The sequence below is a fragment of the Mirounga leonina genome, unplaced genomic scaffold (assembly GCF_011800145.1).
Source record: "Mirounga leonina isolate KUSES-001 unplaced genomic scaffold, KU_Mleo_1.0 Mir_128, whole genome shotgun sequence".
Taxonomy (NCBI): domain Eukaryota; kingdom Metazoa; phylum Chordata; class Mammalia; order Carnivora; family Phocidae; genus Mirounga; species Mirounga leonina.
Window position 1 is genome coordinate 17,296,112 of NW_023270320.1, and position 16,797 is coordinate 17,312,908.

Consider the following 16,797-nt stretch of genomic DNA (forward strand, 5'->3'; position numbering starts at 1 on the left):
TTCTTTAATATTCCTACTCAGGAAATGGAAAATGAACAAATATATATACACAAGTGCCAGGGAGTTTTGCAGAAACTTACATGGGATAGGCATGATGACACCCACCCAAGTATAAATGAAGAAAGCAGCTAAGGAAGGTCTGTTGAAGGATATACCTCCTAAGCTAATTATTACTATAACAAATAATGATGAATGAGGTGAAATTTAAGAAAGGGAAGAAGAAGTAACACATGCAAACATATTGATTCAAGAGGCCATACTAAACTAGGGTTCAACAAGAAATTCAGCATATCCTGAAGACAAGAAACAAGATAGCGAGTAAGAAGACATGCTGTTGTTGATGAAAGAGAAGACTGCTTTATAGTGTGCTAGCTCCTAAATTATTTTATGTTAATGTTGTTTCTATAGCAATGTGGCATGGTAATTTAGAGTATGTCACTGAAAACTACTAGATCTTTCCCTGGTCAAATTCTAACTCTATCATTTACTTGGTATGTGACTTTAGACAAGTTACTTAATAGTTTTGAGCCTCACTTTGTAAATTACATGAATAGCTAAAAACACATGTAACATATGTTATACACAGCATTTCTCAATAAATATTGTGTCATTATTAGGATATTATTATTGCTATTCCAGTATTAGTACACAAAACACACATTTATTAGGGTGTATTAATGTATAATACAACTTTGAAAGTCTTTTCATGATTCCTTAGGCTTTAGGATATAAAAGAATGGTCACCTTCATACCCCTGAAGAAAAGTAAACATAATGGTTTACCAAAGATATATTGACTTATTGAAATTTTCAGAAGTAATCTCAAAAGTGCAGACAAAAATATCCTTTTAAGCTTGAATAGAGTTTAAAGAAGGACCTTTTTTCATTTTAAGAAAATCAAAAGAATATGGAACAAACATAACTTAGCTACACATACCTAATACAAATGAAGGAAAACCCCTGTAGACAATGAATACGATATATGTAAAATGAATACATTCAAATTTTAAAGCAGATTCTACACCTGTCACACATAAGTGCCAATTTTTTTATTTTTTGTCTTTTCATCTGTGTAGAAAAATAAAATAGGATTCTATAAAACAGATATTTCAGTTTTCACAAAGACAAATCTTTGAAAATAATGAAATGCTTAGTGTCAGAATTAAATATCTCATGTCTACCTATGGACAACCAATGATTTCACATTAACATTTCACATTACATAGAAACTTCATCAGTAATTTGCACTTTTAACCCCAAAAGAAAAGTGTCAGTTTGGATATAAGTACACCAATTATTTCTAAGTAGTAAAGAATGGCTCAATTTTATAAATATAATGTGTTTCAATAATTCCCCAATCTATATAAAATATTCAAACTAGGTAATGCAAATTGACTAAGGTCAATGAACTAGTGAAGTTCATAAATCTCTGAAAGTATGTTGAAGTTATAGGGAATTTATTGATCTGAGATGTAGAAATTTTTCTAAGAGAATTATAATTAAGCATTTTCCTACTTTCTATGTAACTCCACCCCTTGAGAGGATTGGAAATAGATATTGAACACTTAATTAAGCCTGATCATTAATTAAAATGCTGCACTGCCTCATTACTGGCTCACACTGGTATCAGAACACCACAACAAACAAATCCTAGTTAGGCATCCCCCATCAATTTTATAATCACCTTGGATTTGGTTTAAGAGGTCCACATCTCAAGACCCTGCTATATCAGCTTAAAGCTTACAGTATGATGTGGAAATTTTTCCCAAGTTTAAGAACAACAGAAATCACTTAAAATATTTCATTTTAATGTATGTTCTAAATGTTCTTTCCAATATTTTACCACATTCAGTCTAATAAAAACTCACTGGTATTCAAACTAAAATCATTGGTGAAAACACCTTAAACACCTTCTCTGTCCCTCTTCCTGTGCTGTGATTCCCTCTGCTCATTGGGAAGCCTGAACCACATCTTCTACTCCTGTCACACAAGGTAAGGTCTGAGTTAAGTGTAAAGCCAAGATGTTCATATATGAGACACTACATAGTAGCTTTTCTTGAATGTCTCTTTACTCTTCTTCTGAGGCTCTAACCCTGATTAGGGTAAGGTTTGTGTAGGGTGGGTATTTGACCTCTCTGGAAAAAAACAAACAAAACAAAACAAAATATAACTTGAAGAGCAGGTTTGATGGACAACATGTCAAGTTCTAAGTAAGAGAGTTCTCTTCAAGAAAACAAAGAGGAAGAAAGGAACACAGACAATATATGGTAACAGTCACCTTACAGGCAATACAATGGCACTAAATTCCTATCTTTCAATAGTTACCCTGAATGTAAATGGGCTAAACGCCCCAATGAAAAGACACAGGCTAACAGACTGGATTAAAAAACAAGATCCATCGATATGCTGTCTGCAAGAGACTCATTTTAGAACCAAAGACACCCCCAGATTGAAAGTGGGGGGGTGGAAAACCATTTACCATGCTAATGAACACCAAAAGAAAGCTGGGGTGGCAATCCTTATATCAGACAAAGTAGATTTTAAACCAAAGACTGTAATAAGAGATGAGGAAGGAAACTATATCATACTTAAAGGATCTATCCAACAAGAAGATCTAACAATTGTAAATATCTATGCCCCTAACATGGGAGCAGCCAATTATATAAGGCAATTAATAACAAAAACAAAGAAACACATCGACAACAATACAATAATAGTGGGGGACTTTAACACCCCCCTCACTGAAATGGACAGATCGTCTAAGCAAAAGATCAACAAGGAAATAAAGACTTTAAATGACACACTGGACCAAATGGACTTCACAGACATATTCAGAACATTCCACCCCAAAGCAACGGAATACACATTCTTCTCTAGTGCCCATGGAACATTCTCCAGAATAGATCACATCCTAGGTCATAAATCAGGTCTCAACCGGTACCAAAAGATTGGGATCATTCCCTGCCTATTTTCAGACCACAATGCTTTGAAACTAGAACTTAATCACAAGAGGAAAGTTGGAAAGAACTCAAATACATGGAGGCTAAAGAGCATTCTACTGAAGAATGAATGGGTCAACCAGGAAATTAAAGAAGAATTAAAAAAATACATGGAAACCAATGAAAATGAAAACACAACTGTGCAAAATCTTTGGGATGCAGCAAAGGCAGTCCTAAGAGGAAAGTATATAGCAATACAAGCCTTTCTCAAGAAAAAGAAAGGTCTCAAGTACACAACCTAACCCTACACCTAAAGGAGCTGGAGAAAGAACAGCAAATAAAGCCTAAACCCAGCAGGAGAAGAGAAATCATAAAGATCAGAGCAGAAATCAATGAAATAGAAACTAAAAGAACAGTAGAACAGATCAACGAAACTAGGAGCTGGTTCTTTGAAAGAATTAACAAGATTGATAAACCCCTGGCCAGACTGATCAAAAAGAGAAGAGAAATGACCCAAATCAACAAAATCATGAATGAAAGAGGAGACATCACAACCAACACCAAAGAAATACAAACAATTATAAGAACATATTATGAGCAACTCTATGCCAGCAAATTAGATAACCTGGAAGAGATGGATGCATTCCTAGAGATGTATCAACTACCAAAACTGAACCAGGATGAAATAGAAAACCTGAACAGACCTATAACCACTAAGGAAATTGAAGCAGTCATCAAAAATCTCCCAAAAAACAAAAGCTCAGGGCCAGATGGCTTCCCAGGGGAATTCTACCAAACCTTTCAAGAAGAATTAATACCTATTCTTCTGAAACTGTTCCAAAAAATAGAAACGGAAGGAAAACTTCCAAACTCATTTTATGAGGCCAGCATTACCTTGATCCCAAAACCAGACAAAGACCCCATCAAAAAGGAGAATTACAGACCAATATCCCTGATGAACATGGATGCAAAAATTCTCACCAAAATACTAGCCAATAGGATCCAACAGTATATTAAAAGGATTATTCACCATGACCAAGTGGGATTTATCCCTGGGCTGCAAGGTTGGTTCAACATCCGCAATCAATCAATGTGATACAATACATTAACAAAAGAAAGAACAAGAATCATATGATCCTCTCAATAGATGCAGAAAAAGCTTTTGACAAAGTACAGCATCCTTTCTTGATCAAAACTCTTCAGAGTATAGGGATAGAGGGGACATACCTCAATATCATAAAAGCCATCTATGAAAAACCTACAGCAAATATTATTCTCAATGGGGAAAAACTGAGAGCTTTCCCCCTAAGGTCAGGAACGCGGCAGGGATGTCCACTATCACCACTGCTATTCAACATAGTATTGGAAGTCCTAGCCACAGCAATCAGACAACAAAAAGAAATCAAAGGCATCCAAATCGGCAAAGAAGAAGTCAAACTCTCACTCTTTGCAGATGATATGATACTTTATGTGGAAAACCCAAAAGACTCCACCCCAAAACTGCTAGAACTCATACAGAAATTCAGTCAAGTGGCAGGATATAAAATCAATGCACAGAAGTCAGTGGCTTTCCTATACACCAACAACAAGACAGAAGAAAGAGAAATTAAGGAGTCCATCCCATTTACAATTGCACCCAAAACCATAAGATACCTAGGAATAAAGCTAACCAAAGAGACAAAGGATCTATACTCAGAAAACTATAAAATACTCATGAAAGAAATTGAGGAAGACACAAAGAAATGGAAAAACGTTCCATGCTCATGGATTGGAAGAACAAATATTGTGGAGATGTCAATGCTACCTAGAGCAATCTACACATTCAATGCAATCCCCATCAAAATACCATCCACTTTTTTCAAAGAAATGGAACAAATAATCCTAAAATTTGTATGGAACCAGAAAAGACCCCGCATAGCCAGAGGAATATTGAAAAAGAAAAGCAAAGCTGGCGGCATCACAATTCCAGACTTCAAGCTCTATTACAAAGCTGTCATCATCAAGACGGCATGGTACTGGCACAAAAACAGACACATAGATCAATGGAATAGAATAGAGAGCCCAGAAATGGACCCTCAACTCTATGGTCAACTCATCTTTGACAAAGCAGGAAAGAATGTCCAATGGAAAAAAGACAGTCTCTTCAACAAATGGTGTTGGGAAAATTGGATAGCCACATGCAGAAGAATGAAACTGGACCATTTCCTTACACCACACACAAAAATAGACTCCAAATGGTTGAAAGACCTCAATGTGAGACAGGAGTCCATCCAAATCCTAAAGGAGAACACAGGCAGCAACCTCTTTGACCTCAGCCGAAGCAACTTCTTCCTAGAAACATCGCCAAAGGCAAGGGAAGCAAGGGCAAAAATGAACTATTGGGACTTCACCAAGATAAAAAGCTTTTGCAAAGCAAAGGAAACAGTCAACAAAACCAAAAGACAACCGACAGAATGGGAGAAGATATTTGCAAATGACATATCAGATAAAGGGCTAGTATCCAAAATCTATAAAGAACTCATCAAACTCAACATCCAAAGAACAAAGAATCCAATCAAGAAATGGGCAGAAGACATGAACAGACATTTTTCCAAAGAAGACATCCAAATGGCCAACAGACACATGAAAAAGTGCTCAATATCGCTCAGCATCAGGGAAATCCAAATCAAAACCTCAATGAGATACCACCTCACACCAGTCAGAATGGCTAAAATTAACAAGTCAGGAAATGACAGATGTTGGCGGGGATGTGGACAAAGGGGAACCCTCCTACACTGTTGGTGGGAATGCAAGCTGGTGCAGACACTCTGGAAAACTGTATGGAGGTTCCTCAAAAAGTTGAAAATAGAGCTACCATATGATCCAGCAATTGCACTACTGGGTATTTACCCCAAAGATACAAAAGTAGGGATCCGAAGGGGTACGTGTACCCTGATGTTTATAGCAGCAATGTCCACAATAGCCAAACTGTGGAAAGAGCCAAGATGTCCATCGACAGATGAATGGATAAAGAAGAAGTGGTATATATATACAACGGAATATTATGCAGCCATCAAAAGGAATGAGATCTTGCCATTTGCAACGACGTGGATGGAACTGGAGGGTATTATGTTGAGTGAAATAAGTCAAAAAGAGAAAGACATGTATCATATGATCTCACTGATATGAGGAATTCTTAATCGCAGGAATCAAACTGAGGGTTGTTGGAGTGGGGGGTGGGGTGGGAGGGATGGGGTGACTGGGTGATGGACACTGGGGAGGGTGTGTGCTCTGGTAAGTGCTGTGAATTGTGCAGGACTGTTGAATCTCAGATCTGTACCTCTGAAACAAATAATGCAATATATGTTAAGAAAAAAAAAAAAAGAAGAAGAAGAAGTAGAAGGTAGCGGGAGGGGAAGAATGAGGTGGGGGAAATCGGAGGGGTGGACGAACCATGAGAGATGATGGACTCTGAAAAACAAACAGGGTTCTAGAGGGAAGGGGGGTGGGAGGATGGGTTAGCCTCGTGGTGGGTATTGAGGAGGGCACATTCTGCATGGAGCACTGGGTGTTATGCACAAACAATGAATCATGGAACACTTCATCTAAAACTAATGATGTAATGTATGGGGATTAACATAAGAATAAAAAATAAAAAAAAAAGAGGGAAAAAAAAAAAAGAAAACAAAGAGGACTGAGGAAATCTCAGTTTCTTGACCCATAATAGATAGAGGAAGAAGAGCCTGGAAAGAGAGTTGTAAAAGCAAAGCTATCTAACTTGTGTGATTTGTTAGTCTATCCCTGGGAATGTTCATAGTATTTTTATTCATAAACAAAGTTTGATATATTCTTCCAATGAAATACTACTCGGCAATCAAAGGGAATGAACTGCTGAATGATGAAGCAATGTGGATAAGTCTTAAAGCTATTAGGTTGAGAGATGAAAGACAAAACAATACATATTGTGATTCCATTTATATAAAGATCAAGAATAGGAAAAACTGATTCATGGCTTTATATACCTCTATAAAGGTAGAACAGCGATTGCTCTGGGTGACAGGGTGAGATTTGACTGGAAATGGGCATTGGGGAACTCTCTGGAGAAACAGAAATGTTTCTATCTTGACAGTGGTATGGGTCACAAGAGTATATATATTTGAACTACATTTCAGAATTATGCATTTCACTATACATGTATTATATCTATATTTGTTTTTTTAGAGCGAGAGCAGAGGGAGAGGGAGGGAGAGAATATTAAGCAGGCCCCACACCGGGCACAGAGCCTGACAGGGGGCTCCATCTCAGGACCCTGAGATCATGACCTGAACTGAAATCAAGAATTGGACTCAATCGACTGAGCCACCCACGCACCCCACATGTATTATATTTTAATTAAAATATTGTTCTACAGCCAAATACAAGAAAGAAGGAAGGCAGGGAGGGAATGGGGAAGGAGTGGTACAAGCTTGGGTTATTAGGTTAATATAGTACAATCCATATTCCCAGGTCTGCTACTTACTGTATGACCTTGGCCATATTACTAAAACTATCTAATTTTTTAAGTTTGTTACCTAAATAAAGGAGTTTTTCATGGTACTGTAAGATTGTTATGAAGATTAAATAACATGACAAATGTATGCAAAGTCTTTAGCACTGGGCTGCCTCACAGTTAATAATTGCTGGATGGCAGTGATAATGGTGATGGATAATATAAGTACAGTGTAGGAATTATCTGGGGAATATGGCTGAACTGCAACACCTAAAGAGAAAAACTTGAGAAATTACAAACATCTTCTCAAGGTAGAGGTGAGACAGTGCATACTACTAAGAAAATTCTACCTTCTCTCACCAGGAGTCCTTGTAAGAGTGACATCGTCTTTAAACCCTGCTTGGCAATCCCTGACACACCACCATGATGCCCAGGGAAGACAGGGTGACCTAGAAGTCCAACTACTTCCTTAAGATCATCCAGCTTCTGGATGATTATCCAAAATGCTTTATTGTGGGAACAGACAATGTGGGTTCCAAGCAGGTGCAGCAGAGCCACAGGTTCCTCTGCAGGAAGGCTGTGGTGGGCAAGAACTCCATGAAGCACAAGGCCATCCAAGGGCACTGGAAAATGCCCTAGCCCTGAAGAAATGGTTGCCTCATCTTCAGGGGAATGTGGGTTTTGTGTTCACCCAGGAGGACCTCACTGAGATCAGGGACATGCTGCTGGCCACTAGGTATCAGCTGCCACCCATTCTGGTGCCATGGCCCCACGTGAAGTCCCTGTGCCTGCCCAGAGCACTGTGTGGGGCCTTAGAAGACCCCCTTCTTTCAGGCGGCAGGCATCACAATGAAAATCTGCAGGGGCACCACTGAAATCCTGAATGACGTGCAGCTGATAAAGACAGGAGACAAAGTGGGACCAGCGAAGCCATGCTGCTGAGTGTGCTGATTATTCCCCCGCTTCTCCATCCAGCAGGTGTTTGACAATGGCGGCATCTACAACCCCAAACTGCTTTATATCACAGAGGAAACTGCATTCTAGCTTCCTGGACGGTGTCCCCAGTGTTAGTGTTATGTCTGCAGACTGGTTACCCGACTGCTACACCAGTAACCCCTTCTATCAGCAGTGTCAAGTGGGTCTGGCTGTGTCACTGGAGACTGATGACGCCCTCCCACTTGCTGAGGAGGTTGAGGCCTTCTTGGCTGATCCATATGCATCTGTGGTGGCTGCCACCACTGTCCCTCCTGCTGCTGCTGCAGTCCCAGCCAAGTGCGAAGCAAAGGAAGAGTCAGAGGGGTTGGATGAGGACATGGGATTTGGTCTCGTTGACTAATCACCAAAAAGCAACTCGCAAAGCTAACTTCAGTTGTAAAACAAGGAAATAATGGCTTACTTCTAAAAAAAAAAAATTTTTTTTTTCTAAGAAGGAAGGACTCCACTAAAAGAATGTCCAATATGTATTAGTCACTGAAATATTTACTTCTCCAGTACTGTTGCAGAGACAAATTGCCTCAAAAGGAAAAGAGTAAGTTAGAAAAAAGCGAGAGATCCTTTGTGGCTACTAGAATTCTAACTACAGAGCAGAGTGAGAAGTGGGGTGCTGGACCCCAAAGAAGCGTGATCTGCCACAAATGGCAATAGTTTCATCACATAAATCTTTTTAAGATTTTATTTATTTGAGAGAGAGAGAAAGAGAGAGAGAGACAGAGAGAATGAGTGGGGGGGGGCAAGGAGCAGAGGGAGAGGGACAAGCAGACTCTGTGCTGAGCTCAGAGCCTGATGTGGGGCTCGATCCCATGACCCTGAGATCATGACCCGAGCTGAAATCAAGTCAGACACTTAACTGACAGCCACCCAGGCGCCCCTCACCACATACATCCTAAGGGTAGCCAGAACAATGTGGACCTGAAAGACAAAATTCAGGAGTGGAGGTACGTGAAGAAGTGGCCAGTGCCAGACCAGGAAAGATAACAGCCAGCAGGTTCTCTGCCCCACTGTCGATGAGTGAATGAGTGAATCAATTTAGGATATTCAAGGAAATCATTATCATCATCACCACTGATGAGAGGACAAAAGGCACCTGAAGGCAAAACAAGAGCTGATACCCCACGAACGCCCTCCCCTTAAGGGGGAGTATGTCTGACATTCCTCCAGTACTGTGACCGCCTAAGAACAAAGGCAGGGAGAAACAAATGGTCAACTGAAAAAGATTACAGTCATGCAGGATAAGAAACTCCACTACAGTTTGTAACTGTCTTAATGATTTACAAGAAAAACACAGTATTAATAATAGCCAGACTTCCAGGAATCTATAGAGTCAATTTCCTGGAGCCTCAATGTTACTTTCACCTCCACAGGATAGAAAACCCTATATAATCAGTCACTCTTTATAATCACAGTGCAGCTCTCTCTGCCTGCGGGTCCTGTCCCTGTGCTATAATAAAAGCACCACTTTACACTCTATAACATCTCAAGAATTCTTTCTTGACCATGGCACTCCACAATCCAGCATCATCATCATCATCCATGTATTGATCATTTACTATATGCTCAGACATTGTATATAGCTTATCTAGTTTTACCCCTTTCAAACTACCTTGTTGAGATCTAGGTATAAAATCCTTCAATGTACATATTTAAACTGAAAGAGTCTACACATGGCTTTCTTTAGAGCTTCTTCCCCTCTGCACGGAGCTGACTCCTGCTTTCTAAGAGAAGAAAGGACAGAATTGTGGAAATTTGTATTACAATTTCTACCTGAATAAGGATTCAAATCTCACAAAGACAACTTTTGAAAAGTGTAATAACTCCTTTTCTTGAGTTAACTGTCTGTTTACACTCAGATTCATCTTTGTCCTATTTTTATTTTGATATCTTATAGAACATACTACAACAAATTTCATAGAGGCCTTTTACCAAAAGAATAAAATTTAGATTTTTTAAATGGGTTCAGTATGGAATCTAGAGAGAAAAAGATTATTTCTTAGTGTTTCAACTTTAGTTCCTCTAAAATGAGAATAATTTTATTTGACATAAGTTATTTTTTTGGATGCCTCTATCCCTTCATTGTAATACTCTAACCCCAAATCCATTTGACTGAATGTTAGAAAAGTAAATGTACTTTGAGTTGAATAATTTAAAAGTTGTTGGAAAACTTTTGAAACTGATTTTAGTAATTATTTAATTACCATGTTATCCTTCACACATAATTTTTAAGTTATAACTTCATTTTGTTATTCATCTCCTCCTTTAAAAACAGATTTTTATAAGTCAAACAGAGAAAGACATGTATCATATGATCTCACTGATATGAGCAATTCTTAATTGCAGGAAACAAACTGAGGGTTGCTGGAGTGGGGGGTGGGGTGGGAGGGATGGGGTGACTGGGTGATAGACACTGGGGAGGGTATGTGCTCTGGTAAGTGCTGTGAATTGTGCAAGACTGTTGAATCTCAGATCTGTACCTCTGAAAAAAATAATGCAATATATGTTAAGAAAAAAAAAAGAAGAAGAAGAAGGTAGCGGGAGGGGAAGAATGAAGCGGGGGAAATCGGAGGGGTAGACGAACCATGAGAGATGATGGACTCTGAAAAACAAACAGGGTTCTAGAGGGGAGGGGGGTGGGAGGATGGGTTAGCCTGGTGGTGGGTATTGAGGAGGGCACATTCTGCATGGAGCACTGGGTGTTGTGCACAAACAATGAATCATGGAACACTTCATCTAAAATTAATGATGTAATGTATGGGGATTAACATAAGAATAAAAAAATAAATAAAAAAAAAAACAAAAAAACCCCCAGATTTTTAAACTCAAAGCACTAACCAAGTATTTTCAGATGAAAATTATAATTATGTAGCTGTTTGAATGTTTTCAAAATCCTCTTTCCAAAGGCTGCCTTTCAGTTAGAGCTCATTGATATTTTGCCCCAATTGTTTAGAAATATATGTCAATTTCATTAGTGCTAATTAAAAGAAGTCACTGATTTACAAAGGGTGATTTTTCAAACACATGTATACACACACACACACACACACACACAGCATCAAGGGAGTACAGAAAGTGAAGTTACAGCTCTAAAATATCTTCTCTTTCTCTAAGATTAAAACTTAAAGGCATACACATCACTGTAATTGGACCAAAATGTGCAAAGGAATCTATTACACTATCTTAATAACTATTTTTTAACTTTGTAAGTTAAATCCAGCTCTTAAAACTTAGAAAGCATTTTATATAATTTCTCCAAAATGAAAAAAAAATAACTTATCTTCTAACATGAAATTTAAAAACTTCTGTGAAAACATGAGTTAGATATTGGGATTTTTTTCCTGAATTGATTGAATATATGATTTTACAGATCCAGATTATCCTTATAATAGGTAGTTATCATTTCTACTTATCAAACCAGGTATATTTTACCTGCCTGGTCCTTTTTTTTTTCAGAGAAGCCTCTACTATGTACTTTGAAAATTTTTATATTTTGTTTATTTGTTTCACACTTTAATTTTCCTACTTCTTTAACCACTGTTCCATAAGGACATCTTTCTCCTCCGACAAAAACATCATTCTGAAAGTTCTGACCTATATCAGGTATTTCTGTCTCTCTCCAACTTCATTCAATTGCCACTCACTTAATGAGCTTGACCATTTCACCATGTGCTGGCTTCCTCATCTGTCCTTCCAGTTTTATGTTTGACTGAGCTTCTATTTGCCAAAAGCCTGCTGAATATTTCTATCAAAATGTCTCTCTGGAAACTCAAGCTTCACCTGTCCCAAACTAATGCTATTTTTGTAACGAATACTTTCCCCTAATATCCCCCTGCATCAAATTCATTCTGTATATAACTACCCAAATCCTATTCTCAACTAAACCCTAAGTCACTTAAGTGCTCAAAAAGCATTTAATGGCTATTTTTCAGTCAGTAAAATCTCAATTTGTGATTCAAGTTCAGAGAGACAATTAACATGATCCCCCAGTTTTTCCAGTTTCAGCCATGTTTATATTTCTTTCCCTGACCACGTGCTCAAGCTACCCTCTTAGGCAGAGGGTAGCTTGTCTACCTTTTTTCTATCATCTTTGAACACCCTCATCAAAGGTCATTAACCGCCTGAGATATCTGATGGGCACTTTTGTCTGAGATAATTTGGGAAATAAAAAGATCTTAAAAACAAAGTAAAACAAACCTATTTAAAATCTCTAAACATATTTTGGAACCAGTCTCTACAAGGAATAATTTACTGCAATGTATTCTCAAATTATCTGAAAAGCAAAATCATAACAAGAAACATTACATAATGGAAACTAATCCTAGCTAGAACATATGAGACAAATATATTAATACAAAAGATAGAGTTACTTTAAAAATAAAATATAACTTTTCATTTATCCTATAAAAATATTAAGATTAGAAATTCTGAATGTAAAGGACTTGGATTTATTTAAAAACCAATATTGCCTCCCCCCCCCCCCACACACACTAGCTGGATGTTCATAGGTTATAAGTCCTCTTATTTAAACCCTTGTACAGAAAACCAAACATTGCTTCAATGAACAATGAGTCATTTGATTCATAGAAGTGACAACCTAAAATTATGTACTCCAAATGTGTATTTTTGTTACAACTGAATGATTCTAAAACACTTCCAATGAAGCATAACACATCAACAGTGACATACTGAAATATCAGAGTCTTCTGGATTGTCAGTGGAAATAATGGATAACCAATTACACTAAGTAGCAAAATATCAATCAGTATATTTTGCATTCTAAAAATAAAAAATCAGAATTGCTTTATGTTCATTTCATTATTGACTCAATCTTTTTTTCTTTTTTTGGAATTACAATATTGCCAGAGACTTTTATTTTTTATTACTAGAAAAATAAATGGAGTTGCAGTGTATCTACATAGGTGAGAGGGAAATTATTCCCTTAGTTAACCAAGCTGTAATGGATTTTTTTCTAAAATAAATAAAGACATTTATAAGACATCAAAAACCTAATTTCTATCCAAACTATCATTTATTCTTTTCCTAATTTATTCTTACTATTTCTCTGAAACACTATAATGAAAATCATGATACATATAGTCTGCTATAGTTTTTGTTTGTTTTGTTTGCTATATTTTTAATTTGGCTTCATGTTTGTGAAAAAAAGATTAATAAAATCATAAAGTCACCTATAAATGATATCACAATATCATTTTCCTAAATGAAAATATGAGGTTATTTTTATATCAGAAAAAATCTAAAATGCTTATATCTCATAAGTATATGGCTCTACATCCTTTTGCAGTAGTAAAGCAGTATCCTTTTTTGGGATTTATTTTACTTCCTAAAAATGTGGCCAAAATGAAAATTGTAAATTCTATTTGTGTGAAAATTGTCATTGAAATTTTGATAGGAATTACGCTGAATCTGTATATTGCTTTGGGTAATATGGAATTTTAACAATATTAATTCTTCCAATCTATGAACATGAAATATTTTTCTATTTATTTGTGTCTTCTTCAATTTCTTTCATCAATGTCTTATATTTTTCAGTGTACAGGTCTTTCATCTCCTTGGTTAAATTTACTCCTAGGTATTTTATTCTTTTGGATTTAATTGCAAAGGGGATTTTTTAAATTTCTCTGAAAATTCCTTGTTGCTATATAAAAATGCAACAGATTTTTGCATATTGATTTTGTACCCTACAACTTTACTGAATTCATTTATTAGTTCTAGCAATTTTTTGGTGGAGTCTAAGATTTTCTATATAGAAAAACATGTCATCTGCAAGTAGTGACAGTTTTACTTCTTACCAATGTGAATGTCTTTTATTTCTTTTCCCTGCCTAACTGCTCTGGCTGGGACTTTCAATACTATGGTGAATAAAAGTGGTGAGAATGGGTATCCCTGTCTTGTTCCCAAAAAGGAAAAGCCTTCAGGTTTTTGCTATTGAGTATGATGTTAGCTGTGGACTTGTCATATATGGTCTTTATTATGTTGAAGTATGGTCCATCTAAACCCACTTTGTTGAGAGTTTTTATTATAAATGGATGTTAAATTTTGTCAAATGCCTTTTTCTGCATCTATTGAGATGATCATGTTTTTTAATTTTTATTTTGCTAGTGTGTGTATGTTGAACCATCTCTGCATTCCTTAAATAAATCCTACTTGATCATGGTGTATGGTGTTTTTAATGTATTGTTAAATTTGGTTTGCTGATATTTTGTTGAGAGTTTTGCATCTAGTCCATCAGTGATACTGGCCTGCAGTTTTGTGTATGTGTGTTGTCCTTGTCTAGTTTCAGTATCAGGGTAATGTTGGCCCATTAAAATGACTTTGGAAGTGTTCCCTCCTCTTCAAATTTGGGAAGAGTTTGAGGATGACAGGTATTCAATCTTCTTTGAATGTGTGGTAGAATTCACCATTGAAGCCAATTGATCCTGTACTTTTGTTTGTTAGTTTTTGATTACTGACTTAATCTTCTTACTAGTAATTAGTCTATTCAGATTTTTTATTTCTCATGATTCATTCAGTCTTCGAAGATCATATATTTCTAGGAATTTATCCACTTCTAGTTTGTCCAATTTTTTGGCATATATTTGTTTATAGTAGTCCATTATGGCCTTTTGTATTTTTTTGTTATCAGTTGTAACTTCTCTTTAATTTCTAATTTTATTTATATGAGCTTCTTCTCTTTTATTCTTAGTGAGGTTAGTTATAAGTTTGTTATTTTCATTAATCTTTTCAAAGAAGCAACTCCTAGTTTCATTGATCTCTTCTACTGTCTTTTTAGTCTATATTTCATTTATTTTCACCTTGATTTTTATCATTTCCTTCCTACTACTAATAATTTCACTTATATCTGGAATCTACAAAAAATAAAACAAATGAATAAACAAAACAAAACAAAACAAAAACTCATAGATACAGAGAACAGAATTGTGGTTTCCAGAGGGCAGGAGGTTTGGGGGGTTGGGCAAAATGGGGGAAGGAGATCAGGAGGGACAAACTTCCAGTTATAAAATAAATAAATCCTGGGGGTATGTATTACTGGGACTCTTATTAATAATATTGTATTGCAAATTTGAAAGTGTTAACAAAGTAAATCTTAGAAGTCCTCATCAAATGAACAAAAATTGTGACTTTATATGGTGAACAGATGGTAAATAGACTTAATGTAGATATCATTTCACAATGTATACAAATGTCAAATTATTATGTTGTAAACCTGAAACTAATATAATGTATCTCAATTATACTTCAGTAAGAAAGGAAATTATAGCCATTCAATTATAAGTCTGGAAATAGCACACCTATTTTCACATTAATTATAAATACAATTTGGTTATATTATAGCAGTAAGACATGGCTTGATATAGAAAATTAAAGAGAACCAAGTTTAGAGATTTTTAGCCTCAGTGAAATTATCAATTAATAACAATTAGGAAATATAGACTCTGATAATTACATCAAAATCTATAATATTCATTAAATCAACTTTGAGACGAGCAGAACATACAAAGAATTAAAGTAATCTATCTTAGCTCAGGGTGCTTTATTATGTAAAGATCCTAGATCAAATAGATTGACACATATGTTTGCTGGTGTTTATTTTAATACAATATAATGCTAACCTATAAATCTTCATAGGATAATCAATGTCAACAACTAATCTACTAATATTACTATCCTAAGAAAAACATAACTGCATAAATTCAAAGAGATGGGTAATGATTGGCATGATCGATGCCTTGTAAATCAGAGTAATGCCACATAAATTACATTTGTTGATATGATCACAATATCCAACATTCCTAATATTTATATTGCTTATTTAAAAATTGAAGGAAAGATTCAGTGTCCCCAAACCAAGACTTCTAAAACAATTTGATAAGCAGCGTTTCCATATCTTCAATGTCATAAACATAAAATAGCAAAAATCTAGGAATCTTATCTGATTTTAAGTGAAAATATTTATCTTAAGTTTAATTTAAAATGTTACTTTTAAAACAAATGTATAAGTATATAATTCAATCTTTCATGAAAAATCATACTGGTAAAGTACAAAAAAACTACAAAAAGTGCTATAAAATTATTAAGACCAGAAATAATGATAGCCTCTGTAGTAGCTTATAGAGTGACCACAAATTCTTCCCATTGGTGTATGTCCTTTGTAAACAGACTTTACTGTTTACCACTAGGAGAGAGAGTCAATTTCTCCAATGAATTTGGGCTCAATCTTGTGACTTTTATTGGCTAATGGGTCATGGACAAACTGACTATAAGCAGAGCCTTGAGATGCACTTGTACATGGGGCTGCCTTCTTTTGCTGCTGGGAGCCATTGTGTTTTCATGTGATCAAGCAACGACTAACCTAAATGATGAAAGACCATATGTAATGTCA

General features: G+C 36.1%; 1 protein-coding gene and 1 pseudogene across 2 annotated transcripts in view; one reads left to right on the plus strand and one right to left on the minus strand.

Moving 5' to 3' along the window:
* The window catches only part of SGCZ (sarcoglycan zeta), a 427,058-nt gene that overhangs the window by 167,630 nt on the left and 242,631 nt on the right, over positions 1 to 16,797 (minus strand). The window lies entirely within an intron of this gene.
* On the plus strand, positions 7,833 to 8,742 carry LOC118010022 (annotated as a pseudogene).